This window comes from Corylus avellana, chromosome 4 (assembly GCF_965113065.1).
Source record: "Corylus avellana chromosome 4, dhCorAvel1.hap1.2, whole genome shotgun sequence".
NCBI classification, from domain to species: Eukaryota; Viridiplantae; Streptophyta; class Magnoliopsida; order Fagales; family Betulaceae; genus Corylus; species Corylus avellana.
Window position 1 is genome coordinate 6,676,135 of NC_142493.1, and position 26,502 is coordinate 6,702,636.

General features: G+C 38.0%; 2 pseudogenes; both read left to right on the forward strand.

Annotated features, from left to right (window-relative positions):
* The first annotated feature begins 341 nt into the window (after positions 1 to 341).
* LOC132177863 (L-type lectin-domain containing receptor kinase IX.1 pseudogene) lies at positions 342 to 2,587 on the forward strand (annotated as a pseudogene).
* Positions 2,588 to 19,982: 17,395 nt separating this feature from the next.
* LOC148586207 (L-type lectin-domain containing receptor kinase IX.1 pseudogene) lies at positions 19,983 to 21,074 on the forward strand (annotated as a pseudogene).
* The last annotated feature ends 5,428 nt before the right edge of the window (positions 21,075 to 26,502 follow it).

Consider the following 26,502-nt stretch of genomic DNA (forward strand, 5'->3'; position numbering starts at 1 on the left):
GGTAGCACTGCTCTGGATTTCCCGGTCAACAGAGGTTAAAACCTTGACCACCTGACCAGCCGCCCACGTGATAGACTGACAGTTGAAGAGACGCTGCAAATTTTTATCAATCAAGAAATTTTATCTTTTTCATATTACAGTCTGAAATTTCTCAACAGACCCAACCACCATTCCAAGTCCAAATCATGACTAGTCGTAGAGAACTTTCTCATACGCGCTCCCTCCCGACTGAATGCATAATCTACGTACGACTTGACCGTCTCAGCCGATATTCAAATCAAGCCTGTATACAACAATCTATTTCTAGACAATTATCTGCAATTTCTTCTCAGACCCAACCTCCCTTCCAAGTTCCAATCATGGCTTCTTACAACCCATTTCCAAAGTCCATAAGCCTCTTTTATCTCTTAGTGATAACCAATTTCTTCCCAGTTACCGGTGTCAAATTCGACCTCACCAGTTTCAGTTCTTGTGAATCTGATATAAGATGTGATAGAGCTTTCGTTGAAGACCAAGTCATCAAACTCACCGGCAACAAGAAGCAGGTCAAAACGGACCTTGTAGGTCGAGCCACGTATTCCATTCCTATGCACCTGTGGGACAAGGCATCCGGAAACCTCACAGATTTCACTACCCATTTTTCCTTTGTCATTGATTCTCAAAATAATACCAATTATGGAGATGGGCTTGCGTTCTTCCTAGCTCCTCAGGGTTCAAAGATTCCTGTTCGCAGCAGCGGCGGGGCTATGGGTCTTGCAAGGGATGACCAGCTGCTAAACTCGACGGACGATCCTTTTGTCGCCGTGGAGTTTGACATCTATCCAAACAAACCATGGGATCCGCCCGGGTGGCCCGGTGTGCATTTAGGTATTGATATAAACTCCTTGAATTCTTCTGCTAATGTGTCATGGGAGAGGGGGTGGGCTAATACCTCTATTACTCAAGGGATAACTAATGAAGCTTGGATTAGTTATAATTCTACTTCTCATAATTTGAGTGTTCTCCTCACGGGTTCAATAAACAGTTCTACTGTAGAGCAGTCCCTTTCTTACATTGTTGATTTGAGAGAACATAATCTAACTGAATGGGTAACTTTTGGATTCTCGGCCGCAACAGGATCTTCTCCTGCAATGCATAACATTCTCACATGGAATTTTAGTTCTACTTTGGAAGATAATGTAACCAACCCAACAGTGGTAGGCAGTCCGAGTCCAAATCCTACCCCCAACCCAAGGAAAAACAACAGGTTTGGGTTAGCTGTGGGGTTGGGTGTTGGTGGATCTTTTTTGTTTGGTGGGTTGGCCTTAATTCTGTTTTGCTTTTGGAAAAGGAATAGGAGTCACACAGAAGAGGATCTTGCCCTTGATAATTGCATGGATGAGGAATTTCAAAGAGGGACAGGACCAAAGAAGTTCTCATTTAAAGAATTGGCTCATGCCACGAATAATTTCAATGATGAAGAGAAGCTCGGTCAGGGTGGATTTGGTGGGGTTTATAGAGGATTTTTAAGGGATTCAAACTCTTTTGTTGCTGTTAAGAGGGTGTCAAAAGGGTCCAAACAAGGGATAAAGGAGTACGTATCAGAAGTTAAAATCATTAGTAGATTGAGACATAGGAATTTGGTGCAGCTCATTGGCTGGTGCCATGAAAAAGGAGAACTCTTACTCGTCTATGAGCTCCTGCCCAATGGAAGCTTAGATTCACATCTTTTTACACAAGGGAGCTTATTGGTATGGGCAATGAGGTACAAAGTTGCTCAAGGATTGGCATCTGCGTTGTTTTACTTGCATGAAGAGTGGGAGGAATGCGTTGTGCATAGAGATATAAAATCAAGCAACATTATGCTTGATTCAAACTTTAATGCCAAACTTGGGGATTTTGGGCTAGCGAGGTTTGTGGACCACCTGAAAGGGTCACAAACCACTGTTTTGGCAGGTACCATGGGCTACATGGCTCCTGAATGTGTCACAACCGGTAAAGCTAGCAAGGAGTCAGATGTCTATAGTTTTGGAATTGTCGCATTAGAAATTGCTTGTGGAAGAAAGCCAATCAATCCCAAAGCCCTTGAAGATCAAGTAGTCATGGTGGAGTGGGTTTGGGAGCTATGGAGTTGGAAAAGTACTTGAAGCAGCTGATCCAAGGCTAGGGGGAGATTTTGATGAGCAACAAATGGAGCGCTTGATGATTGTTGGGCTTTGGTGTGCTCATCCGGATCGAAACCTTCGGCCTTCAATAAAGCAAACAATTGATGTACTCAATTTTGAGACTCCAGTTCCTGTTCTCCCATCAAATATGCCAGGGCTACCACATCTTACCCCTATAATGAGTAGACATGCAATGTCACTTTCTATATCGAGCGGTTCTGCTGATTATGACGGAGGACAGAATCAATATTCCAGCAATAATTACACAAACTCCTCCCTTTTCTCTTCATCCTCTGCAACTTCTCAATCTGCATCACTTCTGCATACGCGTTAAAGTGGTTGGAGGTACACTTGAGATTCTCATTGTTTGATTAGGTGTTAAATTTTTCTCCTACATTATCACTTCTTTGTGTTTTGTTTTACATTTTAGTTTAACCAATGCTCAAAATGTATTAGTATATAAATGATATATCTGTGTATGTGTTTTCTACCTTAAATATGAATTTCATACGATACATGTATACACAACCTGATAGTCCCAAATTGTGATGTTGTGATGGATTGAACATCATAATATAATAAAGCCTTCAAAAGAAAATTTTAAAATTGTGATAATTCTCTTTAATTTTTGACAAGGACTCGCCAATTATAAAAATTAGAAGCATAAATAACTCATAAATAAAACATTTACTTTAATACCAAGTTGAGTATTTGTTTATGAGAATGATAAATATTAATGAATCAATATTTTAACCGTTAATGTTACAAAATCTTGCAAATTTTAACTTGATTTGCGTTGCCAACAAGGAGCGTGCCAATGATAAGTTGATTTTGTATACTAACAGGTACGTATTTAATGATAAATTATGAGATATGCTATAGTGCAATAAAATAACAATTTTTTGCCCATAAAACTTCTAAGTGGCAAGAGGCCACAGGCTTACCAGTGAGTGGGGCTACAACAACTACAGATGGGGCTTATGTCCTCTTGCCACCTAGAACTTTTATGAGCCAAAAATAGTTTTTTTATTACACTATAGCATTTCTCTATTAGGAATTGTTGAACCATTAGGTGCTAGGAAGAACGCAAGCCCACCTCCAGTATTTTTGACATATGTGGCTCTACCTACAAGCTCTGATCTAGCCAGAAGGGAGTTGCCCGTGAGTTGGATGACGGAGTCTTCAGCGAAAGCTCTGTCATATCTTTTATCGGACTCACCAGGACTAAAACGAGTGAAGTTAAAGGATATAGCACTTGTAAATGGGCTTGGTATTGAGAAGAAACTCGTGATGATTAAGAGATAAAAGAGGATTGGGGGCTTTGGAAATGGGAAATGTTTGATTTTAAACATGTAAAAAGCCATGAGTATTGGAACTTGCAAGGGAGGTTGGGTCTGAGAAGAAATTGCAGATTGTAATTAGAGAAGCTAGAAATAGATATAAATTCGGAAACTAATTGCGATGTGACGGATATAAATTTCCACAAATTTAGAAGCAACTTCCGATGGGATACATATAAATTTCCACTCAAATTCAATGCATATATGACTGACAAGTAAGTCTCCATTTTTTTCCAAACCAAGAAGCTCCCCAAGCTTTAATCAAAAGTTGTTCATATTGAAATGTCCAAAGTCTAATCCCTTGTAGTGGGCCTTTTTTGGTCCCATTTCCAAGTCTTATTTGTCACGATAAGAGAGCCACTCCATGCATTTGATAGCTTTTTTTTTTTTTTAGGCCTAGGCTGCGTAGTATGGGGAAAAAGATCATCTCCATTTCAAATGAAATGGAGAATATTTGCTTAGTGTATTTTTGAGGGGCAAAATTGTTTAAAGATTATAATGACAACTTTACACCTCTAAAAAACACTAACCGGATGTTTTGCATTTCATTTGATATGGAGAGGATCCTATTCCATTTGTTAGCATGTAGCAATTAAGTGCCTAACATATACTTGAATTACCTCCAAATGGTCAAGGGTGTGGGACATTGACAATTTTAAGGTTAATTTTGTCTCTTTTGTTGACTTTGGGGCACATTGACAATTTTTTGTAGTTTGAAGGAAAAATTGACCCAATCAATAGTTTGGAGATCGAGACATAGACAACAAAGTGATAGTTTGAGATTTGGATCAATCAACCACAATTATATTTGCTCTCCAAATTACTATGGCACCCACTTACTATGAGTAATGCTTATTAGTTATTTTTAGGTTCTTTTCATGTCTCTTCAAATTAATATGACTTTTAAAATTATAATTGGATGCAAATCCAATGGTATTTTTAAGGACACATTAATTTTAGAGAAACATAAGAAATAAATAATGATAGCCAGTGGAATAGCTAGTGGGGGTGGATTTCAATTTTGATAGTTTGAGACTTTGAGGAGGCCCTACATATAATTTAGTGCGACAAGTCAATTTGAGGAACAGGTGGAACCACTTGGCAGGGAGGCCGTCGAAGCATTGTGTGGGGAGATCGAAGTGTTTGAGCCCACATGATGGTGAGATCCTGACGAGGCAATGAGTTGGACAAGATTGTGCGATTGAGATTCCTCCCAATAGACTTCTGCCAAAATTCATGGACCCTGGCTTCATCTGCAAATGTAACATTGCAGAAAGCAAAATCGTTATTTATTCATAATTATACCACCAACTTGCTATGTATTTGGTATATAACCATTTCAATCAATAAGGATCACCAAGAGAAACGCCCACAAAAACAATGTTTCCTGGCAACCATAATAGAATTAGGAACAAACGGAGAAAACCAGGATTTTTGTAACAGAACGAAATCGCAAATCATCTCAACTAACTTGCCTTCATGGCCTTAAATCAGGAATTTTTGTGACTATTGCTTGAAGAATGGTTTGGTCCTCCCTCAAAATCAAAAGCAACATCGGATATAAAGAGTTAAATTGCATGGATGTCAATTCACTATTGGAGCAAGATATGCTGGATCGATATATTTGATGAGAGAATCAGCATTAATGATTAATAAGCCTCAAAATTGAGAACATGAATTTTTTTTCCTAAATCAAGGCTTAAGATTGAGATCAGGGTGAGCTTGCTAAAGCCTAACAATCATCGAGTGCTCCATTTATTTTTCATCAATTGAAATTCCAATCAAAGAAAACTTAAGACTTTAATTATCAAATTTAGAGATTCGGACTTTATTTGTCACCAGAAAAATGTTATACTACATTTTTATCCCACAATGTTAACATGACAATCTCATTCAACTCTTGGATTTTTTATTATTATTATTATTAGGGCAAAGTCCTCATTCCCCCATTCAAACGAGAAGGGTTACACTTTTCAAATATTTTTTCCAAAAAATTAATTTTCAAATGATGTGTCACAATTTTAGGAGATTTATTATTTTGATAAATGTGTCACCAACTCATGAGACGATACCACATCATTTGAAAATCAACTTTTTAAGAAAAAATTTAGAAAGCATAGCAATTATCTCTTCAAACTATCACCCAATTGATACTCTTCTCAAACTTTTAATTAGGATAATGTATCTCTCAAACTTCCAAAAAAAAAAATCCTTAATGTCTCTAACTATAAAATTGATAGTAATTATTTCATTTGAAAAAAAGTGGACGTATCCATCTTTCTTCAATATTGGAGCGTCAAACCAATTTAAAACTATTCCAAGAGGTGTTTCTTGAATTGAGCAAACACGCCCGTCAACGCCGGTCACAAATTAAATTAAATAAATAAATAAAAGGTCTTCTGACTGATTAATGGAGAAATGAACAAGGAAAAAAAAGAAAAAAAGAGAGTCCGTAGTCAACACGGGACAATTGTGAGACCCATGCATGTGCTATAGACTTTGGTGTTTCTTGTCTTAGACATCATTAGGGCTGGGCAGATTAACTGGTTACCGATTACCGACCATCTACCGGTTTTGACCGAACCGATATTAACTGTAACCGATATGCCGATATCCTTATCGGTTAGAAAATGTATACCGGAATCCTTATCGGTCCGGTCCGGTTTGGTTCGGTTAAGGAGTTCTTATTGGTTAACCGGTTTAACCGATAAGAACCAGTTAGGTAATGGTCCAAAACGACGCCGTTTTAGAGAGGTTATATAAACCTCTCTAACTCAGTAATTGGTGAACCCTAAGTCCCTAAAAATCACGCCTCTCTTACTCTGGGTCTCTCGTGGCCTCACTTCTCTGAGCTCTCTCTCTTGCTTGAGTCACCTAACTCATTAGGTAGTAATCCTTGGCCATCATCTTACCTAGATACTTTTGGCGAAGAGGTAAACTTTTCTTGATGAACCCACATTTTTTTGTGGCTTTGAATGAATTCTTCTTCTATTAATTTTTCTTCCTCAAAAGGGTTTTTTGCCCGTACAATTGATTGGGTATGGGTTTACTTCTTGATAAGGTTAAATGTGAGGGAAACTGTGGTTTATGGGGATTTTATTTTGTTTTTCTCGTTTTGAGTTCGATGTAGCTTTTGTCTCTCTCTCTCTCCCTCACTGGCTTGAGCATTTTTTCTTGAGTAAAGCTTTGTTTGGTTCTTAGTAGAATCTAAGGGAAAGCATGCATGTTTTATGGGAATTTGCTTTTGTTCTTTCATATTTGCATGTTATGTGGGTTCTGTTTCACTCTCTCACCGGCTCAGGTACTTTTTATGAGGGAAGTTATGTTTGGTTCTTAGGAAAATCCGAGGGTAAATGGTGGGGAATTGGGCTCAACAAAAAGTATTTGGGCTCTCAAAAGTCAAAAGAACTCATTTTTGGCCCAACAAAATAAATCAATATAAAGTCCATGCCTAAACCGGTTAACCGGTTTAACCGTATACCGTTTTAACCGAAATTATCGGTTAAAATTCTTATTGGTTCGATATCAGTTAATAAACCGTTTAACCAAAAATTATCAGTTAATAACCGATAAAGTCCAAAACCGGACCGTTTTGACCGATACCCAGGCCTAGACATCATGGACTTTAGGATTACTCATATAGACAACCACATTTAAAAATATTAAATTGGCAAAGGTAGTTTTCTTACCGTGAGGTACAATCAATCCGTTTCTCCTATTTATTGCATCTCGAAGCACTCTACCGTCTGCAGCAGAGCCTTCCCAACCAGCTAAAATGTAGATAAAATGCATGTCTTGTGAGCATACGCCTAGTACATTTGTGGTGATCTCTCCCTTTTTGTTGCGGTATCTAGGTTTATCGTCTAAAGGTACCCTTACCCTAATATGTGTTCCATCTAATGCACCTAAACAATTCTTTATATATATATATATATATATATATATATATATATATATATGTCAGTATGTAATATCATAGTTGGATGAAAATAAACTTATACCTTAAACCATTTCCATCTCTCATTTGTAGAGTTTTCGGGAACTGGCTCCGGTTTCTTAAGAAACTCTGCATGTAACCGTATAACCGCATGTAATACGCTTTTGAAATGCCTACTAATTGTCTCTCCTGAGCGCCAAAATTGACGGAGGATCAACTATGACGGAGGAAGTAACATATCTTCTCTAGTCTATTTTGGACTGGAGAATATTTAGCTAATGGTCAAAATTTTTTAAAGAGATTCTAAAGTCATAAATAGGACATCTGTCCCATTAATAATAATAAAAATAATAAATTATTATATATCTTTTTTAAAAATTATAAAACGAAATTATAAAAAATTAAGGGGTGGCCGGACCACCCAAGTTGGAGCAGGGGGTGGCTTCGGCCATCCCAAACCAGCCGGTTTGGAGTAGCTTTAGTCACCCTAAGGCCCTTAGGGGTGGTTCGGCCACCCCAAGGGCCAAAAGATTTGGATGGCTGACCACCCCAAATTTGGGGGTGGCCGAACCACTCCAGTTGGGGCTAGGGGTGGCTTTGGCCACCCTAGACCAGCCGGTTTGGGGTGGCTGAAGCCACCTCAAGGCCCTTGGGGGTGGTCCAGCCACCTTAGGGGCCAATATATATATATAGTTTGGGTTTAGGGGGTGGCCGAACCACCCCTAAAGGCCATTGGGTGGTCTGCCCACCGTTGGCCGACCAATGGGGTGGCTCTCAAGCTACCCCCAACTAAAATAGGGTAGTCCGGCCACCCCCTATGACCAAGATAGGGTGGCTAGCCACCGCTTTTTTTTTAATTTTTTTTTTTTTTAATCTGAATTTTTTTTTTTTTTTTTTTTTTTTTTTGGGACAAGTGTCTTATTTATGGTTCTAAAATTTCCAAGAAGAAATTCCAACCATGAACTGGATCTATTCCGATGGAAGACAAAATCAATATTGAGGCAATAATTACACCAACGATGACGGAGAACGAAATCAATATTGAAGCAATAATTACACCAACTCCTCATTCCCGGTAGCTAGCCCTTTTGTTCCACTCCATCTCCAAGAAAACAACACAACTGAGAACGAGGCTCGAGTTTGGTGCACTCATGAGGCTGGAGTAAAACAAAATAGGCAGAACCAAAGACACGTAAAAGGTGATATGAAGGAGTAGAGCCAAACAACCACTCGTGAGGAGTGCAATTATCAAGGATAGGGGTAGGCAACCTATTGATCGTGTAAACAGCTGTGAGAGTGGCTTCACCCCAAAATGGGGTAGGAACAGATGTAGAAATGAGAAGAGCATGGACAGTGTCTAAAATGTGCCCAAGTTTACGTTCAGCTCGACCATTTTATTGTGAGGTGCCTGGACACGACAAGTGAGCAACAGTGCCATAATGTTTGAGAATAGCTTGAAAATCATGTTGAGTATATTCTAAAGTATTATCAGAACAAAGCTTTGATGGGTTTTGAAAATTGGGTTTCAACCATTTTGGCAAAAGTACGATACATGTCCAATAATTCAAAACGAGATTTCATTAACAACACCCAAGTGTAACGAGAGAAATCTTCAACAAAAATAACAAAATAACATGAGCCACTCATACTTGCAATAGGAGAAGGTCCCCAAACATCATAATGAATTAAATCAAAAGAAGTAGTAGCAGCATGAGACTCATTATTATTAAATGGCAAAGCCGGTTGTTTACCAAGTTGACATGAACTACAATCAAAAGAATTATTGGAAATTGAACCTAATAAATCCTTTGAAGCTAAAAATTGGACGTGAGAGGCAGATGCATGACCAAGACGCAAATGCCAAAGTGCAAGAGATGGTGATGATGAAGAGGCAGCAGCAGAGATGCCTGTGGCGGGGAGATGTAAGGATGAGAGTTCGAACATACGCCCAATTCTACGCCCGGTCCCAATGGTCTAACTCGTACGAGGATCTTGTACATGCACCCCAGAAAAGTCAAAAACAAGTCTATATCCAAGTTCACACAGTTGGCCAACAAAAAGAAGATTGAAGGACAATTTAGGCACATGAAAAACTTCAGGAACAGAAAGGGAAGGTGTATTGATAGTGCCTATATTTTTAACAGTCATAATGGAGGCCATCAGCTGTGCGAATCAATGAAGAATGAGGTGAAGGTATAGATGTGGTAGAGGAAGTAGGGTGAGGTGTCATGTGATTGCAACAAGCATAATCAAAGAGCCAAGGGGAAGAGGTACTTGGCAAAACTGAGAGGACAGATGAAGATGCATTACTAGAACGAGATAGGACGACCTGGTTGACTATTGTCTCGAAGTCAACTGCAGTTAAGGTGACACTGGATCCTGATGTGTGGCCAGAGGGAGCAACTGAAGAGGAAGCAGCTGGAGATGAACCACTCTCAGTATGAGCAACTGTTGCTGTGGGTGCATTAGATCTTCCCTTACGCCAACACTTGTCAATCGTGTGCCCTTGACGTTGACAATAGCGATAGTAATTGTTATCGCGAGACTTAGGAGGGTGTCGAGGAGTACCTGACCTGTCATAATACTCTCGTTGGAATGACGAGGAGCCAGAGGATGGTGTAGCCAATACTGTATGACTAGGCTGAGAGCGCATAGTCTGCGATCTAGTCTCAGCATGGACAAGTTCGAAGATGGCAATGTCGAAAGTGGGAAGAGGAGAACGAAGTAAAGTTGCACACGAACAGGCTGAAAATCATCACGCAAGGCCATTAAAAATTGGTGAAGGTGATGTTGATCTCTACGGGTAACATACATCTCAGCATCAGTGGGATCCTTCTAAATAGGATCAGAAACATCAATTTGGTTCCACAAGAATTGCATGCAAGCATGAAAATCATTTATACTCTGATCAGATTCCTGCCTCAGATGGAAAAGCTCAAACAGAAGCTGATACTCGTGAGCACTATCTATAGAAGAATAACGAGAAACAATCATATCCCAAGCACCCTTTGCTTCATCAAAGCTGCCAAAGAGCGCAGAAATAGATGGGATAGTGGTATTACGGAACCATGTAAGAATCTGATGATGCTTGCTATCCCAATCAATAAGACGAGTGGTGAAAGCCTCATTTGACTCAGAAGCTCCTTTAACTGGCTTTTTGACCTCCCCACTCACATAAAGCCAAAGCTTGCGGCCTTTAAGAAAGCTATGCATAGATTGGGACCACACTATATAGTTTGTGCCATCCAATACAGTTTGAACATGATGAATAATCTCGTTTTGTGCCATCTAGAAGGCTCAAAAGCAAAAACAGACCAAAAATATGAAATCAGGACAAAAAAAATAGGTAAGAAAGCACCTGGTCAACTCTGGAAGTCAACGGTCAACTGTCAAAGTCATCACTGATGTGGCACAACTAACGTGGTAAGGGCTGACTTGGTGCTGCTGACGTGGCACTTAGGGCTGACGTGGCACTGATGTCATGGTACTCAGGGATGATATGGTAATGATGACATGGCACTCAATGATGACATGGCACTCAGACTGACGTGGCTCTGTTGACGTTGCACTTAGGGCTGACGTGGCCGCTGGAGCTTCTGGCGCGTGTCCACACGCGTGACTGGAGGCAGCGCGTGGATCTCACGCCCAGAAATATGAGTGGCGCGTGAGGGCCCGTGGGACACTGGATATGGATTCTGGTTGCAGTTATGGAGTCATGGGGAGCAGATCTACCGATCAGTGGCTTGAGAGAAGTAATCGGACCACTGTGGCGGCCGGTGGCAGAACGACAATGGCGGAATTGCCGAACCTTTGGGCGGTGCATGAGGGCTCAGATGGGACTGTGTGTGGAGGCTCTGTGATGGTTGACTTCCGAGCTTTCAAGCGGTATAATGATCTGCTGAAAACTTCGAGGAGAAGATAGAGAACTGTGAGGGACAGAGGGATGAATGCGCCGGATAACATTGGCGGCGCCGGAAAAATTTTAAGTAATTCAAAACTTGTGCTCTGATACCATGTTGAGAATAAGGTTGTATATTAAATCACACGGTATAATGTACAAATGGGGCCTATATATAGGCTAATAATACAGACCTAGTAAAATAAGGAAAGATAAACCTAATAAACTTAGAATACCAAATAGAGTAAATAACAATAACATAATATTATCTAACACGGCCACCCCCAGACGGCCAGCCTGGGGGTGGCCGAACCACCCGCTATCATATTTCTTCTTTTCTTTTTTTGTGGGGGGGTTTAGGCCAAGGGGGTGGTTAGGGGCAAACCCTCAAATTTGTTTTTGAGGGTTTAGCCCAAGGGGTCGTCCTGGGGTGGCCGGCCACCCCCTATAGGGTGATTCGGCCACCCCAGCATATTTCTTCCTTTTTTTTTCTTTTTTTTCTTTTTTTTTTGTTTTTTGTTTGTTTTTTTTTTTAAAAAAAGAAAAAAAAAATTAATTTTTTTTTAAAAAAAAATAAAATACGTGATGGGGCATTTTGGAAGGGGAAAAAAAAAAAAAGTCTGAATAGTCGAATTGCAACAATTTGAAAGTTTTTTTTAGGGGGGTCAAGTATCACGTTTTAAACTTTTGAGGTAAAAGTGCAAATGTGTGGATAGTTTAGGGGGGTAAAATGTATTTTCTCCCTTTTTTTTAGATGAATAGTAATTGAGTGTTGGTAAACGGTGCCGTGAGACTTCGATCTACTACTTAGAAGTATAAAATTTCTGAAACTCATCCGGAAATAATTATAAATGTGCCATTGAATAGCATTATTTCCGGATCAATTTCAAAAATAATACTAGCCCGTATTACTGTTCGAGATTTCCCGGTCAACAGAGGATCTTGACCACCAAACCAGCCACCTATGTGAGAGTAGAAGTTTTTCTTTTTGATGAATAGTAATTGACTGTTGGCAAACTGTGTTGTGAGACTTCGAGCTAATGCTTAGAAGTATATAATTTCCCAAACTCATCCAGAATAATTATAAATGTGCCATTGAATAGCATTATTTCTGGATCAATTTCAGAAATAATACTAGTCCGTAGTATTGTTCGAGATTTCCCGGTCAACAGAGGATCTTGACCACCAAACCAGCTGCCTACATGAGAGTAGAAGGTTTTTTTTATTTTTTTTATTTTTATTTTTTTATGAATAGTAATTGACTGTTGGCAAACGGTGCCGTGAGACTTCGAGCTAATGCTTAGAAGTATATAATTTCCGAAACTCATCCAGAAATAATTATAAATATGCCATTGAACAGCATTATTTCCATATCAATTTTGGAAATAATACTAGTTCGTAGTACTGTTCGAGATTTCCCGGTCAACAGAGGATCTTGACCACCAAACAGATAAGAATATGAAATGAGACTGGTTCAATCTCTTGCCAGAAGCCTTTGTTTAATAATTTATGTGGCCGGCATATTTTGCTCCAATAGTGAATAGACATGCAATGTTACTCTTTATGTCCGATGTTGCTTCTGATTTTGTGGGAGGACCAAACCATTCTTCAAGCAATAGTTACATAAGTTCCTGTTTTAAGTCCATGAAGGTAAGTTAGTTGAGATGATTTGTGATTTCGTTCTGTTACAAAAATCCTGGTTTTCTCCGATTGTTCCTTCTTGCCAAGAAACATGGTCCTTATTGAATGATATGGTTACCAAATACATAGAAAGTTGGTGGTATAATTATGAATAAATAACGATTTTGCTTTCTGCCATGTTATATTTTGCACATGAGACCAGGGTCCAAGAATTTTGGCAGAAGTCTATGTGGAGGAGTCTCAATCCCGCAATCTTGTCGAACGCATTGCCTCGTCAGGATCTCACCATCATGTGGGATCACACAATTCTCCCCACACAATGCCTTGACCGTTGACGGCCTCCCTGCCAAGTGGTTCCACCTGTTCCTCAAATTGACTTGTCGCACTAAATTATCTGTAGGCCCCCTCAAAGTCTCAAACTATCAAAATTGAAATCCACGGCCACTAGCTATTCGACTGGCTATCATTATTTATTTTTTGTGTTTCTCTAAAACTAACGTGTACTTAAAATTACTGTTGAATTTGTATTCAATTATAATTTTAAAAGTCGTATTAATTTGGAGAGACACTAGAAGAATTTGAAACTGACTTAACATTATCTATATATGAGACCTACTTATCCAAAACAACCAAAAATTTATTTAAGCAAGTGGGTCCCATAGTAAGTTGGAGGGTTAATTGGTGGTGATCCTAATGGACCTAATCTCAAAATATCACTTTATTATCAATATCTCCCCAAACTATTGATTGAGTCAATTTTTCCTTCAAACTACAAAAAATTGTCAATGTCGCCCAAAGCCAACAAAAGAGACAAAACTAACCTTAAAATATCTTGTGTAACACAAAAACGCCCTCACGAACTCGAAAAAAGAAATTAAAAAATTAAAAAAAAAAAAGAGGTTTTTTTTTTTTTTTTTTTCTAATTTAATAAGGAAAAAAGTTACAGAGAAGAATCTTTCCCATTTCTAATTCGAATGGAAGAGAGAATGGGGGATCGTGTGAAAATGCTTCCAAAAACATGATTGAAAGAGGCCCATTTAGCATGTGCCCTAAAATTGGCACATCGAGACACTTTCAAAGCATTCCAACTTTGAAAGGAAGAAAGAGTTAAACTAATATCAGAAATATAGTTAGCAAAAGACCAAGAAGAAAAAAGAGCGGGACTATTAATAGCTAAAATAACAAGAAAAACATCCCCTTCAACCAAGATAAGACCCAATCCCATAAAAGTAGCCAAACGAACCATCAAAAGGGCTGTATGAGCTTCACCTTGCAAAAAAGGAACCAATTTCATCAGTGATCACCGCTGTAGTAACAACAAAAAGAGAGGTTAATCACTCCACCCTATCGCCATTGGGGATAGTTCAGCAACTTACTAAAAAATTTATTTTGGCAAAAATGAGGGGTGGCCGAATCACTTCTGAAAAATTTAAAACGACACTTATTCAAATGTCTAGGTGATTCACAAATATCAAGCGGAATAAGATCTGACCTAACAATCAATAATCAACCAAATACAGATATGTAATGAAAATCAAGAACACAAATATTTGGTTACGAAGAGGAAACCATTTAGAGAACTCTCTAAATGTAAAACCTCTCCGGGGCAGCCAAACCCAGGAAATCAATCCACTATAAGAAGAATAAGGAATACAAGAAGAATTAAAAAACCTTTGCAATTTTACTCTTCCTTTACACGACAAGCGACCTACTTGACTTCTACCGCAGTAGCCCTTTCCAGAACATCTGGCACAATTCTTCTATAAGATTTCCTTTCACCGGAACTCCGATTGGCTTCACGTATTTAATCCCTTCTCAAATAAGCTAGAACAATATCTCTCTCTAAGCTCTCTGATTTTGCTCTCCAAAATACGTATGTATAAATGTAGCAAAATCGTGTTTAAATAGAAAATAAAACAAAATAAAGCAGCCATGTCCGGACATGAGCAATCTAGTGTCTGGACCTTCCCTTCACAATAATCGTTTCTGGAAATGGGGTCCGGACCCAGCTTCTGGCGGTCCGGACCTCTCCTTCAAAATTCATTTTTTGGAAATCAGGTCCGGACCCAGCTTCTGGCGGTCCGGACCTGCCCATCAAAACATGGTTGCTGGTTTCTGTGTCCAGACCCTTCTTCTGGTGGTCCGGACAGGTCATTCAACAGGAATTCTCTGGAAACTGGGTCCGGACCTGACTTCTGGGGGTCCGGACATGGCCTTCTAGAGTCTGTTTTTGAACACTTTGAGATGCTTCATTTTCACCAACTTTACATGCAAACCGAATGAGCCAAAACATAACCCAACAAACTCCCCCTTTTGGCCATTCGGGGACAAAAACAATTTTTACATGAAAATGACACATCAAATCAACTCCCCCTTTTTGTCTCAGAAGGACAAAAGGAAACAAACTAACTAACAACCCAAGAAATCTGAAAAAAAAAAAAAAAAAAATAGCCACAAGGAAATAAGATAGATTATTCTTGCCAAAGATTATCCTTGATATACTTCACATCTTTCTCCAAAGTCGTATAGATTGTGCTACACTTCTTGGGTGAGTGAGTCTTGATCCTTTAAGTTAAAAAGATGGAATCACAGAGAAAGAAAAAGAAAAAAAATAACACACAAAAAAAATTGATCCTCCCCCTTAATATAAAAACAAAATAAACAATAAACCTCTGGGTTTTTTTTTTTTTTTTTTTTTTTTTTTTTATTTTTTAAGGAAAACACAACTTGTATAGATATTCAATAAATCATGCATGCCCTTATGAATATCTTAACAATCCAGAGTGATCAACAAACTACACTTACACCTTAAATGTACCATATGCATGACACAACCTTGTTCTGTGAATGCAGTCAAGTAGGCAATAATCATAAATCTCATGTGAATGTGTAATGTGTGAAAACTCTCATTAAATAAGATTGCATCAGTGAAAAGGAAGTCTAGGTAGACGTTTTGTAAATGAAAGACAAACAGTCTGATTCAAGCCACAGTAAAACCTTATAATGTTAGGACCTAGATTCCCTCATCCGATACACTCCCCCTGAGACTAATCATTCGCTTTTACCATGTCCTTTAGTAATCATCTATTTCCGCAATGATTTGATTACTGATTCTTTCTTTAGGGACAGACAGAAGCAAAACTAAGTCATTTGAGCTTATTTTATGCCCTTTTTTTTTCTTTCTTCTTTTTTTTTTTTTTTTTTTTTTTTTTTTTTGGAAAATGTTGGAATTTTTATGAGCTAGGTTCAACTAACGAGTTGGTCAAGTGGATAGAACTAACACTACCTATCTTCCAAGCAAAATGTTTGCTCCAAATTCCCAAACACATAACAAAAATCTAAACCTAATGGGGGCAAAAAGTGCACAATTTCGAACATGAGAAAAACTGACTCTTACTCCTTTAACAGTCTTCAGAAAAACAAGGTATATCAGAAACAAATGGAGCAATAGATGTAAATTGCAGAAATATTGACCCCACTCATATGTAAAATATTCATTTGAGCACAAGACATGAGAAACTGAGTATCCAACAATTAAAACAATCTAAAAGAATAAAAAAATAATCAAAGAAAATAAAAACAAAGCAAACAAAAATTCAAAAAGAAACAAAAATGCCCTAGAACAGCTATAGACAAATATCAATATGCTCAATTTCTAGGCATGGTCTATGTGCCCACCTAATCTAGGTGAGTCCATTACCACTCCCCCTCAATGGGTGAATGGGATTAATCTTCTTGACCCAAACTTTCTTCACATCAGGGACAACTGTGTGACTCTTATCCAAGACATCTAACCGTGTTACTACGTCTCTCATCATGTTGAATAATTTCTCATAACTATTTCTAGAATGGAAATATTCTCTTTTAGGCTCATGACTGTTAAGCTGAAAACACTTAGGACGAATATGTCCAAACTTACCACAGTTATGACACGTAGGAATAAACCTTTGAGAAGGTTGGTTCCTTAACATGTGCATACTTCTCGACTTAGAACTAGACATATAGGAATCAGTTAGAGTTCCCTTACCTTTTCCACCTTTGGAAATTTGAGGAGAAATTACCTTCTTTTCAGCCAAGCTATCTTCTTTGTTCACTGGTTTCACAAAAATCATCTTTGAAGAAGAAGCAACATCAGTAGATAAAATAGCAGATTTATCAAAACCCAATCCAATTCTATCAAACGAATGTTTCTGATTATGAAACATTTGATTTAGCTTTTCACTAGAGAATTTAGTTAAATGATTCTTTGATTCATTCAGTTCATTCTCTAAGGATTTCACTTTGGCAATTAGCATTTGATTTTCAGACATCAAAGTATTATGAGTAGCAAGAGAATCAGTTAAGGTGACAGAAAGTTGATCATTTTCAAGATTAACCTCATTGAGTTTCTTCAATTGCTGCTTATTCAGCTTTTTCAGTTTAGTGTATTCCACAAAGAGATTATTATAAGCATTTTGCAAATCATCTTCTTCTTCCGAACCATTATCGGACACACCTTGTTTGTCTTGAGAATTACACTCACTATTCTCATGCTCACTCTCATAACTAACTCCAAATGCTAAGTAATTAACTCCCTGTTCAGCATCGTCCTTGTCTGATTCATCACTTTGAGTCACATTAAATGCCTTGCCATTTGACTTTCTCAAGTTAGCACAGTCAACACGAATGTGCCCATGTCCACCACATTCGTGACACTTGATACCTTTAGGTGACTTTCCTTTCTCAACATTCTCATTTCTAGATTTCTCAGAAAATTGTGAATTGCTATTTCTAAAATTTCCTTTCTTGGCTCTAAAGAATTTCCTAAACCTCTTAGCAAACATAGCAATTTCTTCCTCATTTCCAGAATCCTCATCAGATGAACCACAAGAGTCAATCTTAACATTTTTTGCCTTAAGAGCAATATTTTTGGTGTTCTTGTGTTTAGGAAGAATTAGCTCAAAGGTCTGAAGGGAACCTACAAGTTCTTCTACTCTCATAGTATCTAAATCCTTGCTCTGTTGTACAGCAGCAATTTGGGAAATAAACCTCTCAGGCAAAGATCTTAAGATTTTTTTAACCACTTTAGCATCATCCATTTTCTTTCCCAAATTAATGGTAGAGTTTCTAATGGCACTAAGCTTTGAATAAAATTCATCAAAAGTTTCATCTTCCTGCATTCTAATCTCCTCAAACTGAGAAACCAACATTTGAATTTTTGAAGTTCTAACAACCTTAGTTCCTTCATGTGTGATTTCTAAAGTTTCCCAGGCTTCCTTAGCTATTTCACATCTAGAAATTCTAGAAAATTCCTCATTTGAAACAGAGATGTAAATATCATTTATAGCTTTGTCATTCGCAGTAGCATTATTCTTCTCCTCTGTTGTCCATTCAGCTATTGCTTTTTCTGGACGTGTCCATCCAGATTCGACAATATGCCAAACATTAATGGATTTAAAATATGCTCTCATACGAATTTTCCAAAGCGTATAATTTGTTCCGTCAAAGACGGGAAGAGAATTAGGAGCAACAGTATGAGACATTTGATATGGAGTCTCGGATCACACTTAGGAAATAAATCCTTCACAGAGTGAACCCGCTCTGATACCAATTTAAAAATTTAAAACAACACCTATTCAAATGTCTAGGTGATTCACAAATATCAAGCGGAATAAGATCTGACCTAACAATCAATAATCAACCAAATACAGATATGTAATGAAAATCAAGAACACAAATATTTGGTTACGAAGAGGAAACCATTTAGAGAACTCTCTAAATGTAAAACCTCTCCGGGGCAGCCAAACCCAGGAAATCAATCCACTATAAGAAGAATAAGGAATACAAGAAGAATTAAAAAACCTTTGCAATTTTACTCTTCCTTTACACGACAAGCGACCTACTTGACTTCTACTGCAGTAGCCCTTTCCAGAACATCTGGCACAATTCTTCTATAAGATTTCCTTTCACCGGAACTCCGATTGGCTTCACGTATTTAATCCCTTCTCAAATAAGCTAGAACAATATCTCTCTCTAAGCTCTCTGATTTTGCTCTCCAAAATACGTATGTATAAATGTAGCAAAATCGTGTTTAAATAGAAAATAAAACAAAATAAAGCAGCCATGTCCAAACATGAGCAATCTAGTGTCCGGACCTTCCCTTCACAATAATCGTTTCTGGAAATGGGGTCCGGACCCAGCTTCTGGCGGTCCGGACCTCTCCTTCAAAATTCAGTTTTTGGAAATCAGGTCCGGACCCAGCTTCTGGCGGTCCGGACCTGCCCATCAAAACATGGTTGCTGGTTTCTGTGTCCGGACCCTTCTTCTGGTGGTCCGGACAGGTCATTCAACAGGAATTCTCTGGAAACTGGGTCCGGACCTGACTTCTGGGGGTCCGGACATGGCCTTCTAAAGTCTGTTTTTGAACACTGTGAGATGCTTCATTTTCACCAACTTTACATGCAAACCGAATGAGCCAAAACATAACCCAACAACTTCAAATGGTCATGAGGGTGGAGATATGACAAAGAGAAAGTGGTCCAACCACCTTCAACCATTTGGAGGTAATTCAGGTACATGTTAGACACTTAATTGCCACATGCCCACTGATGGAATATGATCCTCTGCATTTCATTTCCCGTTAGTGTTTTTCAGAGGGGTAAAATTGTCATTATAATTTTTAGACAATCTTGCCCGTCCAAAATATACTAACTTAATATTCTCTATTTTATCCCTCACAGATAATGTGCCGCCTTTTAAAAAAAAAAAAAAAAAAATCTTTCAAATGCACGCAGCGGTCTCATATAGTGACAAATAAGAATTGGAAATGGGACCAAAAAAGGCCCGCTACATGGGATTAGATTTTGGACATTTCAATATGAACAACTTGTGAGCAAAGCTGGGCGTGCTTCTTGAATTGGAAAAAAATGGAGACTTACTTGACACTCGTATGTATATGCATTGAATTTGAGTGTTGAAATTTATATCTATCACATCGCAACTTGTTGAGGGACATAGAAGAGGATCTCGCCTTTGATAGCTACATGAATGAAGAATTTCAAAGGGAAACAGGACCCAACAAGTTTTCATTTTATGAATTAGTTCGTGCCACCAATAATTTTAGTGATGAAGAAAAGCTAGGCCAGGGAGGATTTGGTGGAGTTTACAGAGAATTTTTAAGGGACTCAAATTCCTATGTTGCTGTCAAGAGAGTATCAAAAGGGTCTAAACAGGGGATAAAGGAGTATGCTTCGGAAGTAAAAACTATTAGTAGATTGAGAAATAGGAATTTGGTGCAACTCATTCGCTGGTGCCATTAAAGAGGAGAACTCTTACTTGTCTATGAGTTCATGCCCAATGGAAGCTTAGATTCACATCTTTTTACTGAAGAAAGCTTATTGTTATGGGCAATAAGGTACAAAGTTGCTCAAGGATTGGCGTCGGCATTGCTATACTTGCACGAGGAATGGGAACAATGTGTGGTGCATAGGGATATAAAATCAAGCAACATTATGCTTGATTCAAACTTTAATACTAAACTTGGAGATTTTGGGCTAGCTAGGCTTGTGGACCACATGAAAGGGTCACAAACCACTGCATTGGTAGGCACCATGGGCTACATGGATCCTGAATGTGTCACAACCGGTAAAACCAGCAAAGAGTCAGATGCATATAGTTTTGGAATTGTTACTTTAGAGATTTGTTGTGGAAGAAAACCAATCAAGCTCGATGCCCCTGAAGATCAAGTAGTCATGGTGGAGTGGGTTTGGGAGCTCTATTGAATAGGAAAAGTACTTGAAGCAGTTGACCCAAGGCTGAGTGGAGATTTTGATGAGCAACAAATGGAGCGCTTGATGATTGTTGGGCTTTGGTGCGCTCACCCTGATCGAAACCTTAGGCCATCAATTAGGCAAACAATTCATGTTCTAAATTTTGAGGCTCCATTGCCTATTCTCCCATCTAATATGCTGGGGACAACACCTCTTGCCCAAGTAGTGAACAGACATTCAATGCCACTTTCTATGTCTAGTATTGTTACTGATTATGAGGAAGGACGAAATCCATTTTCAAGTGATAGTTACACCAATTCCTCACTATCTGCTTCATACGTTTCGGCTCCTCCATTTGCATGCTAAATTGGTCAAAGGTACACTTAATTTGGGATTTTTATTGTTTTATTAGGTGTTCATTTTTTACCGTTCATTATCACTTCTTCGTGTTTCTTTTTACATTTCAGTTTAACCAATGCTCAAAATGTTTTAGGGATAGATGATATGCATGTGTATGTGCTTCCTACCTTAAATATGAATTTTGTACAGTACATGTATAAACAACCCAATAGTCCCAAATTGTGAACTTGTGATGGATTGAACATCATAATCATATATAATAACATCATATATTTTATTGGATCAAAGCAAAAGCTTTCAATATAATAATTTAGAATTGTGACAAGTGACAATCTTAAAAACTAACAAGAGACTATTTAAATTTTGACAAATATTGTTTTAAATGCCCTAAAATTATGACAAATGAAAATACCTTTATTTTAATACCATTTTAAGTCATTTAGGACCTTTAAAGCCCAAAACTGATGATTTAATAGTCGATGTTACAAAATTTGGCAAATTTTTGCTTGTTTGCGTCGCCAACAAGTAGACATCCAATGTATCCCAAAAATGTACTTATTTAATGATAAATTATTAATTATTACCATATGACAAATTCACACACACACACACACATATATATATATATATATATATATATATAATCATAGCACTGCTATCTCATTGAATTAAGTCAAAAAAATGCAGAGCAGATTGCTCTGGACCAAGAATCTCACAAATACATTCTGGAGGTTCATTTTGCCGGACCCTATCCATACTACTCTTCGTAGCTAGACCGGTTAGTACATGAGCCGCATTTTTGATCTCCCTACGAACAAACTTCATCTCCCAGCAAGGAATAGGATCATATATTGACATATATTTATTAAGGAATTGATTGGTGCATTTTGTATTTATTAAAAAAAAATTAAAAAAAAAAAAGAGGTTTTTTTTTTTTTCTAATTTAATAAAGAAAAAGGTTATAGAAGAGGATATTTTCCATTTTTTATCCGAATGAAAGAGAGAATGGGGGATCGTGTGGAAATGCTTCCAAAAACACAATTGGAAGTGGCCCATTTAGCATGTGCCCTAAAATTGGCACATCGAAATACTTTCAAAGCATTCCAACTTTGAAATGAAGAAAAAGTTGAACTAATATAAGAAATATAGTTAAAAAAAGACTAAGAAGAAAAAAGAGTGGGACTATTAATAGCAAAAAATAACAAGAAGAGCATCCCCTTCAATTGAGATATGACCCAAACCCATAGAAGTAGCTAAACGAACCATCAAAAAGGCTATATGAGCTTCACCTTGCAAAACATCCGTGGAAACAAGTTTCTAAGTAGTAGTTGCAAAAATTGAACCATTTTCATCACTGATCACCGTTGGAGTAACAGCAAAAGAGAGGTTAACCACCCCACCCTATCGCCATTGGGGATAGTTTAGCAACCTGCTAAAAAAATTTATTTTGACAAAAATGAGGAGTGGCCGAATCACTTCTAATGGCCATGAGGGTGGAGATATATATGTCAAAGAGAAAGTGATCCAACCACTCTCGACCATTTGGAGGTAATTCAGGTACATGTTAAACACTTAATTGCCACATGCCCACAGATGGAATAAGATCCTCTCCATTTCAAATGAAATGTAGAGTATCCCGTTAGTGTTTTTTAGAGGGATAAAATTGCCATTATAATTTTTAGACAATCTTGCTCGTCCAAAATATACTAATTGGATATTTTCCATTTCATTTGAAATGGAGAGGATCCTTTTCCCCCACAGATAATGCGCTGCCTTAAAAAAAAAAAAAAATAAAATAAAATAAAAATCTATCAAATGCTCGCAGCGGTCAATTATTGTGACAAATAAGAATTGGAAATGGGACCAAAAAAGGCCCACTACAAGGGATTAGACTATGGACATTTCAATATGAACAACTTTTGAGCAAAGCTTGCCGTGCTTCTTGGTTTGGAAAAAAATGGAGACTTACTTGTCAGGCATATATGCATTGAATTTTAGTGTGGAAATTTCTATGTATCACATCGCAACTTGCTTCTAAATTTGTGGAAAATTATATCCATCACATCGCAATTAGTTTCTGAATTTATATCTATTTCTAGCTTCTCTAATTACAATCTGCAATTTCTTCTCAGACCCAACCTCCCTTCCAAGTTCCAATCATGGCTTTTTACATCTTCAAAATCAAACATTTTGGTTTTCTCTGATTGTTCCTTTTATTATGGTTGCCAGGAAACATGGTCCTTATTGATTGATATGGTTACCAAATAAATAGCAAGTTGGTGGTATAATTATGAATAAATAACGATTTTACTTTCTGCAATGTTATATTTGCACATGAAACCAGGGTCCTGTAGACGAGTCCCAATGGCACTATCAGGAAATTCTCCATTGTCATACAATTTATTCTGTTAACAATTAGTACTTGCATGTGAGATGAATGTTCCTCATATGTATTTATTTTTGTTTTTATGAATGATTTTTATATATATGTTTGATTTTTCTTTTAATTAAGTGTTGATAATAATATATTAAAAAATTGAAAAATAATATTTTAAAGCAAGTAGAGAATCTAACAGATATTCTGTTAGAGTGTATAGTAAAAAAGTAATAATTAAAATAAAAAATTATATTTTTTCACAACATAAAATACCGAATACAGCTATATAGATACTCGCAAAAACATTTTTGCATGTGAGATAGGGCAGTCACTAATCACTAATCAAGGGAAGGAGCCGACTACAAGAGAAGCAAGTAGGGGGCCAAAGGACGTTCAGGCATGGCATACAAGTGGTACCATCCATCACTCCATAAACATGTCTCCATAACCATACATTCAAATCTATGATGCTTGCCTGTATGATCTGAGGCATGTGATGTGAACATAGCGGACAACGCATTGCCTCGTCAGTATCTCATTATCATGTCGACTCACACTCGTTCCCACATAATGCATTTACGACTTCTCTGCCACGTGTCCCACCAGTTCCCCCAAATTACTTGTCGCACTAAATTATATTTAGGCTCTGTGTACTAATGGCTTGAAAAAAGAAAGTGGCCGAAATAATGACGAATTTACTTATTTGTTGGGTTAAATTTATTTTACACCTTAAAGTTTAGAAGTTTTTCAATTCGAATTCTAATATTAAAAAATTGGTAATGTAACTTCTAATTTTTTAAAAATTTTAAGTTTAGACTCTACATTACTATTTGTCTCACGTGAAATTTTGATGTCCTCTTTTTTAATTTTACCCTCATTAAAACATATGAAATTATAAAATTATCTTTAATTTCATAGGTTTTAATGAGGGTAATTACGTAATTTCATAGGTTTTAATGAGGACAAAATTAGAATAGAGGGCATCAAAATCTCACGTGAGACGCACGTGGGATGATTTCTGTCCAATTAGACTGAAATTAGTAATAGAGGGTGTGAATTAAAATTTTTTGAAACATTAAAGGAATATATTACCAATTTTTAAACATTGGGGTTCGAATTAAAAAATTCTTAAAACTTCATGAGGGTAAAGTGAATTTTTTCCTTATTTATTTGTTCTTTTGAAATGAAGACAGATGTATTTCAATAGGATGTCAACCAGTCTTAATTTATTAAAGAAAGATTGTGCTATAGTAATTTAGATAATTAATTGTTATGGATTTGAAATTTAAATTATTATTTTATTGTTAATGTCTTTGAAACTATTAATTGAGTTAATCTTCTCTTGAAACTTTCAAAAATTGTTAATATCCCTCTAACTCCAATGCCAACAAAAAGACAATTGATCTTAAAAAATTTTAGAAAGACAAAAATACCCTCTACAATTTAAAGTATTTATTTATTTCTTTGAAAAATACCCTTAAAAATACGTATATTCGCTGGCTTTTCTCGTGATCAATTTAATAATTTGTTCTAATTTATTTACACTAAATACGGGAGGGTTCTATCATCTACGAGTACAGTGATTGCATTTGGGGCACAGGACGAGAGCGAGGCAGGACTGGTTTTATTACTAAACATGTTTTAATTTTTCACCAAAATTTTAGTTGAAATAGTGAAAGAAGAAGAAAACAATAAAAGTTAGGCACAAGTTTTCCACGTTTCCCAACTTTGAGCGTGGAAATTTGTAACTGTTTCTAACTTCCCTGATTATATACACATGGGATATTTCTTATCAGTTATCAGACCCAACCTCCCTTCCAATTGTTCCAATACTCATGGCTTTTTACATCTTCAAAATCAAAGCTTTCTCATTTCCAAAGCCCCTATTCCTCTTTTATCCCCTAATCATCAATAGTTTATTGGGAATAACTTCAATTCGGTCAAGGCAAAAAGGGAGGGTTTTCTGCCCACCACTCACAAGCTGACACCTCAGCTTAGCACATAGACTCAAAATGAAAACAAAACACCATATTGTTCCTACCACATTGACCTGCCGCCCACCTCCGCCTGAAGCCGCCGCCCCGAAAACGCCGCTTCCGCTTCCGCCCCTTAGGGGTGGCCCGTAGCCACCCCAGCCACCACGGCGCGGCCACCCCGTGGCCTGGGAGTGGCCGCGCAGGCCACCCCAGCCAGATCTGGGGTGGCCTGCGAGCCACCCCGTGGCCATGGGGTGGTTGCGCCGGCCACCCCGTGGCCTGGGAGTGGCCGCGCGGGCCACCCCGTGGCCTGGGGGTGGCCACGCGGGCCACCCCGTGGCCTGGGGGTGGCCGCGCCGGCCACCCCGTGGCCTGGGTGTGGCCGCGCCGGCCACCCCGTGGCCTGGGAGTGGCCGCGCGGCCACCCCATGGCCTGGGGGTGGCCACGCCGGCCACCCAGATGGGGCTGGTGGTTCCTCATTTTTGTCCTCATTTTTTTTTGTTTTGGTGTTTTGTTCTCATTTTAAGTTTTTGCATTTTTCTTAAAATGTTGATGTGTCATGTTGTGATTGGTGGGCAGAAAACCCATGTTTTCTGCCACAACCGTATGGCAGCAGCTCTCTAGTTTATTCTCTGTACCAAGCTCATTTACAAGTGCTTTAAACTTCAGTTTCCCCAATTTCACTTCTGATGTTACGTGGCAGTGCAATAGGAGAAGTCTTGTGCCTTACATAAAGAAGCCAACTGTGAAGAAGATTTTAGTAGTAGGTATTTTATTAATAAATAAAAGATGCAGTAGGATTTGGATTCTTGTTCATAAAGCAAGAATCCTTGTGTGATTTGGATTCTTGCTCATAAAGCAAGAATCTGAAGTAATTAATAAGGGAATTTGACTCCCAGTAGGTTTAGGACTTCTATTCTCTGCCATTTGTTTCTTTCCTTTCTAATTTGCCATGTATTCCTCTATATAAGCATAAGGTTATGAATAAAAAGCATTAGGAAATTATTATACAACTCTTGTAGTTGCTTGGGAGGCTAGGGTACCTCGAATACCATTTTCTATCTATCACCATAGGTAAAC